At 41.2% G+C, this 15857-nt stretch overlaps 1 long non-coding RNA gene across 1 annotated transcript; it reads right to left on the bottom strand.

The window, feature by feature from the left end:
• Window positions 1-352: 352 nt before the first annotated feature.
• Window positions 353-15377, bottom strand: LOC139360850 (uncharacterized). Its single transcript, XR_011618394.1, has 3 exons — window positions 15231-15377; window positions 14851-15003; window positions 353-1174 (listed from the first exon to the last, which is right to left on the bottom strand). It is a non-coding gene; the product is annotated as an uncharacterized lncRNA (long non-coding RNA).
• Window positions 15378-15857: the final 480 nt, after the last annotated feature.

The following is a 15857-nucleotide window of genomic DNA, read 5'->3' as shown; positions in this document are numbered from 1 at the left end:
GTGGTGAGTGTGACTACAAAGGGATAGCATGAGAAAGATCTTTGTGGTGATGAAAAAGTTTTCATTGGATTGATGAAAAAGTTTGATTGGATTGGTGATTACACATATCTCCACATATGATAAAATGACACAGAACTACATACACATTGTTCCAATGTCAATTTCCTGATTTTGATACTATACTATAGTTATGTAAGCTATAAATTGTCTTGGGGGAAACTAGGTGAAGGTTGTATTCTTTTTGCAACTTCCTGTGCATGTATAATTTCAAAATAAAAAGTGAACACACACACACACACACACACAAGTATATTTCAACAGACCTAGTACTTCTGGGATCCAATCAATAAAGTGAAATGAAACCATTTAAAAAACAGGAAGTCAGAAACACTGCATAGATGCTTTATACCTTATTGTCAACATGGTAAGGGAGGAAAGACTGAAACCTAAGGAGGGAAAATGACAGCTTGCACCATGAAAACAATATTACCAAGAGTATAGAATCATTGCTACCCTGTTGCCATTGCTAAAGAGCAATTGCTTCCAGCATATGCCAGGGTGATGCTAAAATACTGGAGGACAGATGCTGATGCCACAATTAGATTGAATTGCCAGCTGATGTGATTATTTGTCATAAAACTGGATGCTGTTACTCCTCCTGACCATGTTTTCAAAAGGATTCCACTCAAGCAATTGGTAATGTTGACGTTCATGATCCCATTTATTTTGATCTTCCTTTACCTGAGGATGGTAGTCTCAAGAGTTATTCTGCTTATGTTTATAGGAGCCTCTGAAATGTAATTTTGCTTTTCTGATGATTCTGTTTTGGGCTTTCTTTCCTCTGCCCTTTCTTGTAGGAGAGTAGGTTGGATGGATAGTTTCAGAATTGAGCATCAAGTTATTGAGTTCTTGTGTTAGGTTACCCCAGGAAGAATGGAAGTTTACTTTCTTCCTGCTTGAGATCCCAGAAGTGTTTCCCATATACCTCTGGCAGCAGTGGCATTCACATTTGAATCTCTTCTGATCTGTATCACATGAGAAGGAGGCTTTTGCTTTTCTGTTAACCTGATAAGGTGTCACGGGCTTGATATATTTCTGTCTCATGCATTCTACTAACTTTTTTTTCCGCCTGAGGTAACCTTGAACTTTACCACTGCTGATCTTCTTCCATCCTCTCAAAGAAAATAAAAACATATATTAGAAACACAAAGATTGTATTTAAAACATGTTATGTTGCATATTATTCCTGGAAGGCCTATACACACACCTACACATTTCAGGAAGAGTCCCTGATAATTTCAGCAACTGAAATCTAATTAATTTATTTAGTAATTTCTTTTGGTAAGCACCAACATAAGCAAATAATGTAGTCCAAGAATGGGAAATATTGACTGTAACCCTATTTTATCCCCACTGGATTACACATGCCACAAGAAACCTCAGGATCACACATGTTTAAGTGGAGAGTACATATTACAATTTCTAAAGGTAGAAATACTGAGATCTTTTGCAGCACTGTTCCTCAAAAAGTCTACTCTTTGGCTTAAAAAAAAAATCTCAGGCCAGGTGCGGCGGCTCACGCCTGTAATCCCAGCACTTTGGGAGGCCAAGGTGGGCAGATCACGAGATCAGGAGATCGAGACCATCCTGGCCAGCATGGTGAAACCCCATCTCTACTAAAATACAAAACCGGGAGTAGTGGCATGTGCCTGTAATCCCAGCTACTCAGGAGGCTGAGTAGGGGAATTGCTTGAACCCGGGAGGCAGAGGTTGCAGGAGCTGAGATTGCATCACTGTACTCCAGCCTGGTGACAGAGCAAGACTCCGGAAAAAAAAAACAAAAAAACAAAAAAACAAAAAAACAAACAAAAAAAAACACCACCTCAGACTCCCTCCATTAGTTTCGTGTAATATGAGGCAGTCCTATCTCAATGGGCACCTTGAGATTCTTAGGCCCCACGAATAAATTTATTCTTGATCCTAGGAGGTAAGATATTAGGGACAGTGATACATTTACATTGTTATTTATTTGGACTGGAAGAATGAAAGCAATAAAAGCAAGGCCCAACTAATTCAGCTCCTTATGACTCCTCTCTCCCTCAGCTACAGTTACTCACTCTAGAGGGTTAAATATTCAATATTCCTTGGAACAAATATGTGCTCAAATTTCTCATTACCTAGAGTTTCCTTCACCAACCCACATCCTTTCTTAAGACAAGCAAAAGACTTGAAAAAAGGAAAATGAACCGAAAGAGAAAGTCATTGGCCACAGATTCCATTTGGTGGGTGATTTCCCACAGTTTACTCTTCCAGTCTTTTGCAAGATTTCCCTCTTAGTCTTACACACACTTACTGAGTGCCTGTCTCATGACCTCTCCTGTGCCAGTGATACAGAGATATGTGACAGATAATAACAACTATTTATTTAGTGTAGCCTGTGGGCCAGGTACTGAGAGTTAGGAGTTTTAGATCCATTAGCTTACTAATCCTCCCTGCAACTTACAAAGTAGGTAAGATTATTGTTATTTTGTAGATGAAGAAACTGAGGCTTAATGGCAGAATGACTTAAGTGTCAGGGCCAGGATTGGAATTCATATGTGTTCTATATTACACCAAAACCAATGTCAATAATAATTGTGAATGGAAGAGTAAAGGGGGCTGGGAATGAAAATGTAGTCAGGATTAGGTCATGGAAAACACCGAATGCTGTGGTAAGAGCAGCATCAAAGGCACAGACCATATGACAGCCTGGAACAATCTCCATCCAGCATGAAGCTGCAATATCTCTGGGGACAGAATTGGGCATGAGCTCAACTGATCCAGACAATCTATGGGTTATATATTTATAATTGCTAGACATGGGCACATGCATTGGGAGTGGGTAGTTCCTGTTCAGGATCCCAATGAAGTGGGTGATGAATGGAAGAAAAGCTGAGAACACTAACAGAGGAAGAAGTGGCTCTTGGCAAGACCCTCTAACTCTCTGAACCTGTTTTCTCCCTGTAACTAAAGAATAATAACTTCTGGTCTTAACATGGTGGTATCCCCCAACCTCAGCAAAATGGGGAGGAGGTGGAATTACAGTGTAGACATTTTGTGTGTTTTTGTCTTCATTTGTTTCTATTCTTTTTATTTGTGATATAAGTTGTATCATTAAAATAACTTGTTATATCTATACAATTTTGTGTAAGTCTCATGACAACAATGGCACAAAAATCTTTAATAGATTCACTAAAAATTAAAAGCAACAAATTAAAACATACTACCAGAGAAATCACTTAACCACAAAGTAATAAAGGAAGAAAAGAAGAGAGGAGTCTCAAAACAACCAGAAAACGGAGAACAAAATGCCAGTAGTAAGTCCTTACTGAACAATAATAACACTGAATGTAAGTGGTCTTAATTCTCCAGTTAAAAGGCACAGAGTAGCTGAATGGATAAAGAAGTAACACCCAACTATATGCTGCCTTCAGATGACTTAGTTCACCTATAAAAACACACATAGACTGAAAGTGAAGGGGTAGAAAAACATATTCCATGCAACTGGAAGCAAAAAAAGGTCAGGAGAAGCTATACTTTTATCAGATAAAATAGACTGCAAATGTAAGATTTTAAAAAGAGACAAAAAAGTCACTATATAATGATAAAGGGGTCAACTCAGCAAGAGGATATAACAATTATAAGTTTCGATGCACCCAACAGTGGAGCTCCCAAGTATATAAAACACACATTAATAAATCTAAAGGGAGAGACATACTGCAATACAATATTAGTAGGGGACTTTAATACTCCACCATCAGTAATGGACAAATGATCCAGATGGAAAATCAACAACAACAAAAAAATCAGAGTTAAACTACACACTAGATCTAATAGGCCTGACATTTATAGAACATTTCATCCAATTACTGCAGAAGACACATTCTTTTCATCAGCACATTAAATATTCTCCAGAATACATCATATCTTAGGCCACAAAACAAGTCTAAATGAATTTTTAAAAATAGAAATTATATCAAGGATCTTTTCTGACCACAATGGAATAAAACTAGAAATCAATAACAAGAGGAACCTTGGAAAATACACAAACACATGGAAATTAAACAACATGCTCCTAAACAACCAGTGGGTCAATGAAGAAATTAAACAATGTCTTGAAGCAAATACCAAAATCTATGGGATATGGCAAAAGCACTAAGAGGGAAGTTTATACCAATAAATGCTCCTATCAAAAAAGTAGAAAGACTTCAAATAAACAACCTAATGAGGCATCTCAAGGAACTAGAAAAGAACAAACCACAAATTAGTAGAAGAAAATAAACAATAAAGATCAGAACATACATAAATGTCATTGAGACTTAAACATGGAAAGATATTCCGTGCTCATGAATTGAAAGAATTAATATTGTTAAAATGACCATATTACTCAAAGTAATTGACAAATTCAGTGCCATTCCTATCAAAATACCAATGACATTATTCACATAAATCAATATATAAAAATGACATTTGCATTCCCATGTTTATTGCAGCACTATTCACAATAGCAAAGACATGGAATCAACCCAAGTTTTCATCAACAGATGAATGGATAAATAAAATGTGGTACATATATAAAATGGAATATCATTTCATTATAAAAAAGAATGAAATTCTGTCATTTGCAGCAACGTGGTTGGAACTGGAGGCCATTATGTTAAGTGAAATAAAACACAGAAAGACAATATTGCATGTTCTTGTGTGAAAGCTAAAAAAGTGGGTGGCATGAAGGTAAGAGAGGAGAATGGTGATTATGAGAGGCGAGGAAGGTTAAAGGGAGAGAGGGATGAAGGGAAAAAAGAAAATAAATGCACTCATTACCACTAAATTGTACAGGTAAAAATGATAAAGGTGATACATTTTATATGTATATTTTACTTCAATTAAAAAAGAATAAAATCCACTATTTCTTGTCACATTGTGTGTGAGTGATTAGCACAGAGCTTGTCCATTTTAGGCTTTTTAGAAATAGCCACATTTTCCCTTCTAAAATTGATTCTAAGAAATAACTGACTGAATGTAAATAGACTTATGATTGAAGATGTTTACACTGGTCTCTTTTTTTTTTTTTTTTTTTGGTAATAATGGACAATGTATGGCTCTAGAGCCTGTGAACTTTCCATCACATGTTTCAAGTAAAAATATTGACATTGCTGGGAACAACTGTGGAAGGCCACAGTGAAAGGTCAGTTACTGGGGTGGGGTTAGTAGACAGATTTAGATGCTGCGCCAGTTTCCGTTACTTGCAAATTATAAGTAGAAACACTTAAATTTTACTAGAAGGAATATGAAGAAGGTGGATTTTAAATATTCTGAGTGGACCAAGATTTAATTCTGCCTCAGAAAAGGGTACTTAAAAGTAGAATCTATTTATTATATTTGATATGTCTGTCTGCTTGAATGCATGTTTGTAAAATATTTTTATTTTTAAACAGTATAGAAGTGCCTCAAAAAACTAAAAAAAAAAAAAAAAAGAACTATCATATGATACAGCAATTCCACTACTGTGCATACACCGAAAAGAAAGGCCCTCAATTAATGTTTATATCTAGAATGAATGAAGTACTTGGCACGGAGAGGGTGCTGAGTGAATTACAGCCTTTATTATTGCTGCTTTCCTGGTTGATTGAAGCTAAGAGGAGAGGAGAGGAGATAGTCAATGAGAGAACAGTACAAGTTGCCGAGACACTGAGGAAGGAAATTGCTTGGATATGGTCACCAACATCCACCTAGTTGCCTAGGCCAGTACCCTAGCAGTTGTTCTTGATTGAGCAGGTGCCACCCTTATTAGTCAAATGGTCCACACCCAGGATGGAGAGGAGCCCTGAGGCAGGAAGTGGGAGCCTGATTCCTTTGTAGTTTCCTTTATGCTACCTCATCAAGCCTCAAGTTTATAAGTGCTTCAAATTCCCAGTCACTCCCTGTTCAGTTGTCAGTATAATAACAGATAATAATATTAATATTACCCCAGTAAATATGAATGCAATTACAGTGCAATCTGATCATTCCCTTCTATTAAATGACTATCAAGAGTAATGATGATGATTATTTCCAATCACTATGTGTTGAACACATCGACACTGTAATATAAAGTGGGCATTATGTTATGTTAAATAAGATAGGCACAGAAAGAAAAATATTGCATGATCTCACTTATGTGTGAATCTAGAAAGTTGAACCTAGAAGCAAAGAGTAGAATGGGGTTACCAGGGCTGGGGAGTGAGTGGGGAGATACTGGTTAAAGAATACAAAATTTCAGATAGGAGGAATAAATTCAAGAGAGCTATTGTATGCTGCTCTGTCTATGGAGTAGCCGTTCTTTTATTCCTTTACTTTCTTAATAAACTTCTTTCACTTTGCACTTTGGACTCACCCTAAATTCTTTCTTGCATGAGATCCAAGAACCCTCTCTTGGGGTCTGGATCTGCACCCCTGTCCTGTAACATATTTCTGGCAACCACAGAAGGGACTATAGTGCAGAAACCCTGACTCAACCTACCTTTGGGTAAATTTTGGGGTCCTGTAACATCTTTCTGGTGAATCCTGAAGGGACAATACTGAAGAACCCCCCCACAACCAACCCAAAGGTAATAGAGTGCAGCACTGATTGGATGACTTTGGGTAAGTGGTGGGGTACTTGGGTAAAGAATGGGATTGGGTTAGAGGCCCAACTTAGGGGAGTTAGAGTCTCTCCTAAGACAGAGTGGGTTAGAGGCCCCTCTTAATAAAAGGCAAGGACGCTTGACTGACCTTGGGTTAGAGGCCTGACTTAGGAGGGTTAGAGTCCCTTCTAAGATTCAGGGGGTTAGAGGCCCCTCTCGGTAAAGTCCCTCTCAGCTAAGAACAGGTTCGGCACTATGGGATGTGAACTGCTATTCTCTTTGGATTAATCTGCCTTTCACTCTTTGCTGATGGCAATGGGTGATAGGATTAGGCATGTACAAGATCGTGGGACATGGGAAGCTTTTTCCTCCCTAAAAGGGGAAACTTGAGAGCTGATAGGATTGCTGGAAAAGATCCCTGCTCAACTGACAGCAGCCGCCTGAACTTTTCAGTGTCACTGCAATGGGTGGGTCTTTCTCTGGCTTCCCTGATCATTTCGCCTTCCCCACCCTGCCAAAGGCAATGCTTTTCTTTCTCTCCTTTCTCTTTCTTTTCTATTACTCAGGGCAACAATCTTGCCCAGAAACCACATGTTGAAACTCCTGGTCGGAGGTTGGATTAGCAATGACAGGGCCCAACCAGGGACAAGTTTAAGCCTTGCAAGTTTAATTGTGGGTGCTAACCAGAGTGGGTAATGTCTGTATTTTTTCACACGTATTTTGCTCTGGCCAGAATAGAAAAAGATAATTTTCCTTGGTGTTGTGGCTTGGTTCCTAGGGCTATGGTGTAGCCAGCCGGGTCACTAGGCCTGCTCAGGGAAAGGGAACTCAGAAGCCTGGCATGCCAGCAAAAGGATAAGAATTTCTTGCCAGTCAGATTTCTGGCGCTCGCTCTCTCTCTCTCTCTCTGTCTCTCTCTCTCTCTCTCTCTCTCTCTCCCTCTCTCTCCCCCTCTGTCTCTCCCTCTCTCTCTCTCTCTCTCTCTCTCTCTGTGTGTGTGTGTGTGTGTGTGTGTGTGTAAACCGAATGTTTTCCTCTGGTCAGTTATGCCCTTGGGAGCTTGACCTTGTAACGATGTGGCCATGCTTTCTCTTTTCACAATGGCTGCCTGGGTTCAGGGTTCAATTCCTAGCTTAGGGGATGATCCTTTATCTTCTGTCTATGTATTTATATGTATTATGTGTGTGATGTTTATATATGAAAGAGCTTTAATTAGTTAGTTTGAAAATAAGAGCTTAAATCAAATATTTTATCAGAAAAGTAAAACGTGTACTGCCTTTTAGTTATGTCTCAAGAACTGTGGTACACTTGTTATTAAATTCTAGTCTCATCAGTTGTTTTTAAGTTTGTTTCTGCAATTTAGTTTAACCCTGCTTATGTCTGTAAATCAACCAGTGATCTCTGACTGCTGCTCAGAAGAAACAAGAGGGATGATGGGTAATGTAAAAATCTGGATCAGTATTCCAATTCTGGGCATATTACAGTCAGCTAACAACCCCATATCAGCTTAATTCCAATAATTTCTCAGTTCATGGAAAACCTTCTAATTTAGTTTACTTGGAATAACTTTACTTATTTTGCTTTACTCTTGTGGAATATATTGCTGTTATGCTCTTTGTGTAGGAATACAGGACAAGCTTACTGAATGTTTTCTTAAACTAAACATTTATTAATCTTCCAGATATCACCTCTTGTCAAAACTCAAGAGTCATAAATGGCCCTCAACAAACTGATGCTTTCTAACTGAGCTCCTCTCTACCCTGAACACAAGAGATCCTAATAGTTAGGCAGGAATATCATCACCCCTGCTTAACCTGAAGAAGTTACAGAAGATGGATCTTCATCCCTCTGCAACGCTTAGGATTAAGGGTTCTCTTATAAAAGGGAGGGGGGGAAATGTCAGAGGCATGTGAACCAGAACAACCCCATCTTGAATTGGAGCTAAGTAAAATGAGGCTGAAATCTAATGGGCTCCATTCCCAGATGGTTAAGGCATTCTAAGTCACAGGATGAGATGGGAGGTCGGCACAAAATACAGGTCATAAAGACCTTGCAGATAAAATAGGTTGCAGTAAAGGAGCTGGCCTAAACCCACTGAAACCAAAATGGCAACGAGAGTGACCTCTGGTTGTCCTCACTGCTATACTCCCACCAGTGCCATGACAGTTTACAAATGCCATGGCAGTGTCAGGAAGTTACCCTATATGGCCTAAAAAGGGGAAGCATGGATAATCCACCCCTTGTTTGGCATATCATCAAGAAATAACCATAAAAATGGGCAACCAGCAGCCCTTGGGGCTGCTTTGTTTATGGAGTAGTCGTTTTCATATTCTTTTACTTTTTTAATAAACTTGCTTTCACTTTGGAAAAAAAGAGATCTATTGTACATCATGTTGACTATAATAATGACAATGTATTGTATTATTGAAAATTGCTAGAAGATTTTGTGTTCCCTCCACACACAAAATATGCTAAGTATGTGAAGTAATGCCTATGTTAATTAGCTCAATTGAGCCATTCAACAATGAATACATATCTCAAAACATCATGTAAACCAGGCATGGTAGTGTTCACCTGTAATCTTAGCTACTCAGGTGTTGGGATTCACTCAGGATGGTTGCAGAAATATTAGGGAAAGTTATAGGGAATAGTCACAAATCTTTTTGGAAGGCCAAAAAGTTACATAGCTTGTAATAATTGAACAGGCTCAAGGCGGCCGGTTATCATCTTAGAGCATTAGGTCATAGGGTAAATACTAGGGACAATAGAGGCTTCCCCAGTTAAGTCTGTTTACCCTACCTCCATTGACTAACCTTTGAGCCAGATGGCCTTCTGGGCGGGGCCAGGGGAGGGGAAGGTTGACCAGGGAAATTGCACCCTAATGGTATTTACTTTAGATCATGGCACCTGAGCTTTAATCATTCATAAAACTACCCTCTTAATCATGTTAATTATCCACAAGTGTGTTTACTCAAAGCTTCTGTTGTTAATTCTATACCAAATAAATGCCTGAAGTGCCAGGTGCTCAGGACCACGGCTGCCATTGTTAACAGGACTCTCATTGGAGTCTCTGAGTGGCCTGGGACCCTCAGTTGCACTGGCGAAGCAGGATATCTGTATGTCAATGTATTTTATTTATCCGTTGCTGGGCCAGGGGTCTGCAAGGGACAGACTCCCCGCAGCTAGTACCCCCGTGAAAGAAGCGCTGCCTCACTTAGGAGGCTGAGGTGGGAGAATTGCTTGAGCCCAAGAGTTTGAGACCAGCTTGGACAACAGAGTCATACTCCATCTAAAACAAAAAATCATGTTGTACTTGATAAATATATACAATTTTTATGTGTGCATTAAAATAGATAAATAATTTTTGAAAAACAGCAAAACAAGATGTTCTGATGATACCAATACTGGAGATTTAAGTTTAAATAATTTCTTGGGTGGAGTGATAGTGGCAGAGTGATGTTAGGAGAATGATGCCAAGGAAAATTATTTATAATTTATAAGCAACAGTTGGCATCAAACACCACTGCAGAAGTAGTAACACATCTAATGGTTTGAACTATTCTAAGCACTTCATATATCTTCTCTGACCTACTGGAATTTGACCCGTAAGGAATCAATTAAGTGTTTCTTAATCATTTTGTGCATTGATTTTCTGCCCCTCAATAGAATGTCTATGCTTCAAAGACAGGGATTGTGTTGTCTTCTGGTTCTGGCTTTGCCCCCAAAAATATCTAGCAGAATAGGTGTTTGGGTGAGGGAAAAGGACAAGATGGAGGAAGGTGAACAAGATGTAGCAGTCCCTGTTGTTTCCAGGAGCTGTTTTGTTTCTCAATCAATAAAGGCCAAAATGAGCGAAGAAAGTGGCAGCCTTTTATTTGCAAATATGCATACATGCAACTATTACCCCCGACCAATGGATCTTTATCCATAACCGTGTCATCCTCCCTGAAGCTCAAACACAACACGTCTTAAGAGATATTCACAACTCTTTATACATCGGACACCAGGCCCTATACAACTTTTTAAACCCCATCATTGAGTGTCCATCCCTTCTTTCTCACCTCAAGAGAATTAGCCAACAGTGTTTAATCTGCCTAAAGGCAAATGCTCAAGGGGGAATACGCAATGCCCATCCAAGTCATCAGCTTAGAGGACATCAACCCGGAGAGGATTGGCAGATTGATTTCACCCACATGCCTAGGCACAAAAAGCTTCGTTACCTACTCACCCTGGTAGATACCTTTTCAGGATGGATAGAAGCCTACCCCACCACAGGAGAAAGTGCATCCATTGTAGCCTCCATTCTCATAGAACAAATCATTCCTCGTTTTGGGCTTCCCCGGTCAATCCAATCTGATAACGGCCCGGCTTTTATTTCCAGAGTGATCCAGCTAGTGACAGATTCTCTCAACATTACTTGGAAGCTACATATTCCATACCATCCCCAGTCATCTGGAAGGTTGAACGGGCACATGGACTCATCAAGCAACAACTAACCAAACTTTCCATAGAGACACGTCAATCGTGGGTAACCTTGCTTCCCCTTGCACTTACCCGGCTATGAGCTACACCTAGAGGCCCCACAGGCCTCAGTCCTTTTGAATTAGTATACGGGTGCCCCCTCGCACTACAAGAACTAGCTAGCCTCCCCACGCCGTTAGCACCCTACCTTCCATACCTTTCTCTCTTAAGACAATTACTTAGAGAACACGCTGAGAGGTCACTTCCCCAACCTACACAAGGAAATTCGGAAGCCCCCTCAGCCTTTTCACCAGGTGACCAGGTTTTACTCAAGGACCTGCACGCAAAAGGCCTTACCCCTAAGTGGAAAGCTCCATACACAGTAATTCTTACCACTTCCACAGCAGCCAAACTCTTAGGCCACAGTTCTTGGGTCCATCTTACTCAACTGAAAAGAGCCCCGCCCCCTGAGACTCAGTGGCAGTCCACTGAACTGTCACCCACCCGTCTGAGAATAACCAGACTTAATACAAACTAAATGAGCTACGCTCTTCTGAAATTCTCCCGCTTTCTCACTATTCTCCATCTCAACTTAACTGAATTTCCCCTCATAGACCCTCTAGAAACCTTCCTTCCCGACCCTTCCCCCGACCAGTAGGTTTCCCAACTTTTTACTCTCATAGAAGACCTAGCTTGGTAAGGTGCCCTTTATGATTTCAGCAATGTTGAACTTACCCTCTACACCTTTGTTACCACTATTATGGTTCACTCTAATTATTCCTGCTAGCCTTACTAATCCTAAATTTGTATGGAGATTTTCTATAACTGAAACCTGGTCTACTGACAACCAGGCTCACTCACAAATGCAAGGTACTGCAGATTGCTCCCCCCAGGGCTGTCAAGCTGCCCTCCTCCTTAACTTTCACCTGGGTTCTGTCGGCAACTACGACCACCCAGTCATATGTTTCTTGTACGACCAAACGGAATATAATTGTAAGAACTACTGGCAAGAAACCAACCTGGGGTGTCCATACAACTATTGCAACATGCATGAGATAGGTTTAATGTGTGCAAATGGCATTTGCACCCCTAATGATCGACCTTTTGTAAGAAATAGAACATCAGGAGGATATATTCTTACTATTAAGGATCCCTGGGACCCCCGGTGGGCTCAGGGAGTTAAAGGTGGACTATATGCAACATCTTGGTCCTCATATCCCACTGCAACCCTCCAAATAAAGAGAGTATATGTGCAACAAGTACCCCTCCCTAAGAGTAAACAAGTATATCCTCCTAAGAGTGTACAGGCCCTACAAAATTTAACCTCAGTTGTAAAATCTCATGAACAGAAAATACAGAAGCTGTTAAGCCCCCCAGACCCCCTTATCAATGAGGACCCATTCTCATGGCTAACACTTATTCGCCAGGTACTTAACTTAACCCAGGCTGCTGGAGTAAGGAACCTCTCCCACTGCTTCCTTTGCGCTGCACTCGGAAAAGCTCCCTTAGTGGCAGTCCCACTACCAACCGCTTTCAATATCACCACCGACTCTAACAGCTCCTCTCAAGCAACATCCTTGCCTCAAGTCCCACTATACCGTAATCCACAGAGTCAAACCCTTTCTTTTTGCTACTCTACTCCAAACTCTTCATGGTGTGATCGCACACAAGCTCCCAGCAGGACCCAGACAGCCCCCGTTGGAGGCTACTTTTGGTGTAACCAAACTCTATCTAAAACTCTTAACCATACCTCCATCACCCAGTCCCTTTGCGTTCCGGTATCTTTAGTGCCTAGCTTAACCCTATATAGCAAAGGAGAATTGTCTGAACTAGCTTCCCAGCTCAGCTCCAGCAATAACATCCAAAAGCGGGCTGTTTTTCTTCCCTTAATTATCGGGGTTTCCCTAGCATCGTCCCTAGTAGCCTCAGGACTTGGAACAGGGGCCCTCACCCACTCGATTCAATCCACACAAACCCTCTCCACTCAGGTTCAGGCAGCCATAGAGGCTTCAGCTGAAAGCTTAGCCTCTTTACAACGTCAAATCACCTCAGTGGCCCAGGTAGCAGCACAAAATAGACGGGCATTAGATCTTCTTACTGCTGAAAGAGGAGGAACATGCCTCTTCCTAGGAGAGGAGTGTTGCTACTACGTAAATGAATCAGGCCTGGTTGACACCAATGTCCAAACATTAAACAAAATCAAAAAGGAGCTTCAACAATTTAACGCCCCCTTAACCCCCGGACCACCGGTATGGCTGCTGCCTGTAGTACAGCAGATGCTTCCATTCCTAATTCCCATACTAATCCTCTGTCTTATGTTATGTCTTGCTCCCATTCTAATAAAATTTCTCCGAGCCAGGGTCCAAGAGATCACCTGAGTCACCTTCAACCAAATGCTCCTGCATCCCTACACCCAACTGCCAACCTCAGACCCTAACTATGCCCCTTAACAGCAGGAAGCAGCCAGACAGACCATGGCGCCCTAAATTCTTATAATCAATAAGAGGTTGGACTGTTTGGGTGAGGGAAAAGGGACAAGATGGAGGAAGGTGAACAAGATGGAGCAGTTTCTGTTGTTTCCGGGTTCTTCATCACAGATTTTCCCGCACCCGGGAAAAATTCCCATGCCCGGGAAAAGAACCAAATCAACTGAGCCTGCGCAGAATGACGTCAAGCCGGGGACACCGAAATTCAAGCAGCCACTCCTACACACACGCCCAAACTCCTCCCCCTCCAGCTCCCAGGCATAAAAGTCCACCGCCAGCAGGAGCCGGCGTGACTTCTTCGGCCCCCCCACATTTGTGGACTGGAGAACATCACCCGAGAGCGCCGGCACGACTTCCCTGGCACACCCCCCCACACCTGAGGACCAGAGAACCTCATCCGAGAGTGTATGCATATTTGCAAATAAAAGGCTGCCACTTTCTTCGCTCATTTTGGCCTTTATTGATTGAGAAACAAAACAATAGGTACAAAAGCATTTGAGCTGGTTGAAGAGAAGGGATAAAAGAAGGTTGACTGGCTAACACAATGTGGCTTCTAGAACAATGCAGTAGATCCCTTCAGAGCCACGTGATGTTAGGGAAAACACCCATACAATCCAGAGCCTCAGTCTCAGCTCCCCCACAAGTCTATCTTGAGATCTCTCTAAAAAGTAAGCATATTTATACACTCGCACCTCTTGTGTTGAGGATTATATGATATAAGGAATATAAATGTTGGTGCTTGCAAGTGTAACCCTGACTCATGGGACTCTCTCTTAGCCCTTAACATCCATTCCTTAGAGGCAATGGGGAAAGACATCTGGAATGCAAGCTCTGGAGCCACAGCCTGGGTTTATATCCCAGATCACACATTCACAAGCTGTGTCTTTGAGCAAGTTGTGTGACCTCTCTGGGCCTTGGAATCTCATTTGTCAACTGAGGATAATGATTGTACCTACCTTATAGAATTATTGGAGATGATTAAATGAGGTAAAGCATGTGAAATACTCTGCACAGTGCCTGGCACACAAGACACAATTGCTACACTTCAGCTTAGGGCAACATATCATGATTAATAACATCTCCCCACAACATACATGCAGCCTGAGTCCTCTGTTCAAATTTAGGCCTTTAAATTAAGAGTAAATATATTATTATCCTTCCCCATCTCTCCCTGAGACAGGGGAAGAACCATCCAGGGTCACTTTAATTCTCAAACTTTCTGTTGAGATCCCACCAGAGGAACTGAGTTCACATGAACTTACCCGTTCAGAAGTCTTTTCTGGGTACACAAGAAGTAATTTTTTTGCCACAACAGACCCATGTATATATGTCATTAAAAACAGATTTTCCCAGAGTAGTACTTATTTTCTCATGAGGAGACTGTTGTTGTGACTGGCTGGGTACTTTCCAGAGGGCTGTATGAGGAAAACAGATTTAATCCTTTACATGTCATAAAAAGCAGAACACATATCTTAACCTTCATACCATTTTGAAATGGCGTAGTGGTGCTCTGGGCTCCATACTAAAGTCATTACATTGTTGTTCATAGTCATCCCACAGTAGGCACTGGAGAACAAAGAAAGAAACATGGAACATCTAAGCAAAGGACATCAGCACTAATGTGAAGGTGGAAGGTACTCACACTTGCAGGCAGGAGCCTATGCTTCCAACTGCTTTCCATAGTGGGGAGTGGGGCCCCACTGCCTGCCTCCAATACTGTTCCTTCTTCAGTATCCCAACTTCTGACCTGTGAACTGAGTTCACATCTGGAATTTCCACTTGAGTTACTGTGTACTTTTACAGCTCTCTTTTCTTATGCCTCTTTAGTGTTTGCTTGGGGTTTTCTCAGTCAGTCTGATTCAGGAATTGCCCATAACTTCTCAGGTCTAAGGTTCCTCTTCCTTATTTTGCAGTATAATTATGATTCAAAAGTAAATCCCTATTCTGGCATGTTCTGAGACTTATGCCTGGAGCCCAAGGCTAGAGCCTCTTCTCAGGCCACCATCTGGATTCCACATCCAGGTGACATGGGAACAGGACATTTCTGAAAACCATTGCTAGAATGATTATGTTATGTGGCACTTTTGTATTTTTTTGCATCACTGATGATCATCAGGAGCATGACCCAATTGATACACCATAAGGTAAGACCTCTAGAGAATACTGTAACATCTGACTATGTATATATATGCAATAGCAAGGGGAGGGGTTCAAGGAAACAGACTGAGAAGGAGTGACCAAAAGAGGCAGAGGCAGGAGGAAAGTAAGC

The sequence above is a fragment of the Macaca nemestrina genome, chromosome X (assembly GCF_043159975.1).
Source record: "Macaca nemestrina isolate mMacNem1 chromosome X, mMacNem.hap1, whole genome shotgun sequence".
Lineage (NCBI taxonomy): Eukaryota > Metazoa > Chordata > Mammalia > Primates > Cercopithecidae > Macaca > Macaca nemestrina.
The sequence above is the reverse complement of the archived record's forward strand: the minus strand, read 5'-3'. Positions and strand labels throughout refer to the sequence as shown.